The following is a 4287-nucleotide window of genomic DNA, read 5'->3' as shown; positions in this document are numbered from 1 at the left end:
TAGCTTCCGACAGGGTAGTACTGCTCCTTGATGGCATCCCGGAAGTCATTCCAAGTGGGTGCGGCTGAAAATAGTGAGCCTGTACTTTCATCCTTCTGCTCGCAGTAGGTTTCCCACCAGTCCTTGACGTGGGGGGCTGCTTTGAGAAGAGCAAAAACAATCTTTTCCCGACTTGAAAATTCATGAACAGAAAAATACCCATCTAGCAGATTTAACCATTTATCTACGGCATCTGCATCTATTTTACCCTCGAAGATGGGGATTTCAAAATTAACTTGTACCTTGAAGGGTGTGGCACTTCCAGAGTCGCTGTTGGAAGTCGATGCGTCGCCTCTGGGTAGCCGCTGAAGGATCTGCGCAAAGCTGTCCATCATCGCGTTACGTTGTCGCTCGAGCGCTTCTTCGAGCAAGATTTTGATGGGATCTCCTGCCCCCTCGTCTTTCTTCTCATCCGCCATGGGAGGCCGTCGGGATTTGCGAGGCTGGTCTTGCAAAGGTTCAACCAGTTCAAGCCCTAACTCCTTATATCCCGACCTCGTTGGGGACATGCAAAGAAAAACAGAGAAAAAGCAGACTGCTCTGATACCACTGATCCGGATTTAGACAAGAACGCAATAGATTACAGAGATAACCATAAATACAGAGATGCAATAACCATAAACACATAGATGCAGCGGAAATAATGCTTCATTTCATTAATGGAAAATACTGAAATGTGCTTACAAACAGAAATGGAAAGAAACCAGCTAGGGCGATGGTAGCTTATCTCTGAGAAGAGATGTGGCGGCTACATGCCTCTGAACTGTTCCAAACTGAGTTACAATGAGGCTCGAAGGCCTATTTATTGTTGAGAAACAATGGAAAACCCTTCACATCCCGAAACCTAACCCTAGAAGATGAAACGCCAAATTGTGGGCCCCGTTTGGGTAAATTGGTACATCAATTTCCCGGGGTCGTAACTTTGGCATACGATCTCCGTTTGACGCGCGCGATAGCTCGTTAGAAAGATCTATCCGAGTACTACCACTTTGGGAGGCAACATCGGTCCATGGACCCATGTTGCCCCAGAATCCCAAAAAAACGTCGTTTAGGGCCTCAAAACGGCTCCGGAAGTTCAGGACCCGAAAAACTGCTAAAAATAGTAAACTGTGCTGTAATTTAGGAAACTGAAAAGACTGAAAGAGACAGTTGTGGGGGTCCAAATGGGTTGGTGGGTGGCCACCAACATCCACCTGGATCATCTACGTCTTAGCAGCACAGGTACAATGGTTTCCAGGAGAGCAGAGTTGAAGACATCGTTCAGAGCACACTTGGGGATGCAGTTGACCAAGTGTCTATGAGCTTTCCTACTCACGAAGACATCAAGTTGTTCATAGACAAGGACATCAAGATATGATAGTAGTAGCATCACAGCGAGAAACATCATGAAAAGAAGCTTAAGGCATCATACCAGATGCAACGAATGCAAGAGGAAGGTTGTTGACAACGCAGAGGTGGAACAAAGTTGCAAGCTCAAGCATATCCATTGATGACGAAAGCAACTTTGGAGACTCAGGCTATGAGGTGATGGCACGATCGTGCAGAGACAGAGAATGGAACAAAGAAGGAGTTGCATGTGCTGAAGTAGCAACTCAAGGAAGAACATGAGCTGGATAGACAAGCAAATGAGTTGGAGTAGGAACAGGAACAACATGGGGTGCAACATGCACTCACAGATGAAATTGTTCCTGTACAAGCTATAGATCTATCCCAGTGGCTGGCATGAAGCAGACATGGAAAGAAGTGTTGTTGATCACATGCAAGCAATTTAGCATCATGCATGTCATTGTGCACATGCAGGCAATCCAACCCATTCAACACACTCACCAAGGTGAATACAAGAAGAAAGTCTGACTAGAGCTGAGCATGTAGTTGACAGTTGATGTGCATGACCACCAGCACACATTGGAAGATCAGCATGGACGCTATGCATCCGTATGTTTCCGGTTTGGTTGCACCAAGAAGACCATGCGCATGCTAGCAGACGAGTTGGATGAAGGAGTCACACCAATGCACCTAGATGCAATGGAGGCAAGAGTTCGCTTCAGCAAAATGCCACCATGGGGTGAATGCAAACCATCACGGATGACCAAGCTTGGCATCAACTCACTACTTTCACCATCACAAGCATGTCAAAGAGTTGGTCTCACCACAACGAATCGAGTGCCAGTGATGTCTTGCATGGATTTCTCAAGCCATTTTGCTCACATAAGCACATGTGCATTGTAATGTAACGTCTTGTCAAGTGGAAGTTCAAGTGTCAATAACTGGATGTAACAGTCATAGAGTAGCTGAAGAGTAATGAGGTTAGATGAACTTTCACAAAGGGGAATTGTTGGAAATAATACTGAGAGGGGGGGGTGAATCAGTATTATCAAGTCAATAAAACTTTTTCAATTCCATACTTTGATTCATATATGCTGCTTCAGTTAAGAATACCCACGTATATTCAGTGAACTTATGATTTAGTTAATTGATCTTCAATGAGTGCATTACAACATTATCAACCATATTAACAACAAACAGGTGTAGTAAAATAGAACAGATCATCACACATAAGCCACACACATGAACACCATGATATAAGGTGGAAACCCAATGTGGGAGAAAACCACCTGCTGCAAGTCATCTCAATCTTCTTCTTAATAAGAAAATCCTTTTAAAAAATTTCTGTACTAGTGCAGTCCTTTACCAGTATGCAGGCTACTACCTGTAGAGAGCTACAACCCTCTCTCGTTCTCCAGTCTCTCCTGGAAGGGAGCTACAACCCCCATAGTTCTTGTACTAGCCGATCCATTTACTAGTAAGTAGGCTACTACCTACTACAATGCTCCAAAGTTTACAACTGCTACTGGAAGGGAGCTACCACCCCCTTAGCTCTTGTACTAGCTAAGATACTAGTACGTAGGCACTAGCCTACAATCTCCTCTCCTCCAAGTACCACGTTTCATACATTTTCATACTGGATACTCCTGAAGCACAACACATAATCTGAAAGGCCATGTTTCATCCAATTTTCATACTGGACCCACTAATATCATTGAAGCTCATAATCAGTCAATACTAGCATCATCAATCTCTGAATTACCCAATACTGAATCAATGCTTTCACCAAAGCCAACCCGCATACAGATCTGCAAATATTTCCTTATAACTTTGCAGTTGTTCCATACATCGGACATACCCAGATCATACCATTCATAAAACATACATCAATAATTTAGATCTAGTCTATCAAACCAGATAATGATAAACATTCCAATACTTAAGATCCCGATCCATCAAGTATCAAATAGATCAGCAATCAACCAACTTCCTTGTGCATAAACTGAATTAATACTTTCTCATTACACAGCAACCAGATATCAAATCAGAACCTTGAACACCACAGTAATAGATAAAAACAACTAAAACATATTTCAAGTAAAGTCTGCAACTTCAGCAACAGAAACCTGCGTACAGATCTATAAATTCATTCTTTCAAACATTAAGATATTAGCTAACCCAGATTATCAGATTTATAGATCAAGCGTGCGCAACATATCACAGATCAAAATCATATAGAGATACCACTATTCCAGCCTTAAGATTTTGACCCATCAATAGAACTTATCCTTCTCCTTGCGCTCAGGTTCCTTCTTTATTCAGATCTAGATCTGCACCCTAACCCAATCACCATATTCCAGATCTAGCACTTTATCAAATATTCAATTATGCAGATGATGCATTGCCAAATGATCTCCTTCCTCTTTTATAGCCTTAGGCCTTTCACAATACCACGGACCAAAAACCATAACAATTCAATACCATGAACCCAATGCTTGGGATCAACACTTTTGGATGCAATACCACGGACCAAAACCATAGGATCAAAAGCTGTCAGTCTAATACCATGAGACAACCATGAAAGAGTGTGAACTTTTCTCTGCATGAAAGGAACTTTTCTCTGCATGAAAGTGCGTGAACTTTTCTCTTCATGAAAGGAGCTTTTCTCTGCATGAAAGTGCGTGAAATTTTCTCTACATGAAAGAAACATTTCTCTACATGAAAGTGCGTGAACTTTTCTCTACATGAAAGAAACTTTTCTCTGCATGAAAGTGCATGAACTTTTCTCTACATGAAAGAAACTTTTCTCTGCATGAAAGTGCGTGAACGTTTCTCCACATGAAAGAAACGTTTCTTTGCATGAAAGTGCGTGAACTTGAAAATAATTTTGCTACACTATAATTTATCATCTGTGTGATTTGC

Source organism: Pinus tabuliformis, chromosome 3_1, assembly GCF_031772625.1.
Source record: "Pinus tabuliformis cultivar Carrire ecotype Pingquan chromosome 3_1, CPIR1, whole genome shotgun sequence".
Classification (NCBI taxonomy): domain Eukaryota; kingdom Viridiplantae; phylum Streptophyta; class Pinopsida; order Pinales; family Pinaceae; genus Pinus; species Pinus tabuliformis.
The sequence above is the reverse complement of the archived record's forward strand: the minus strand, read 5'-3'. Positions refer to the sequence as shown.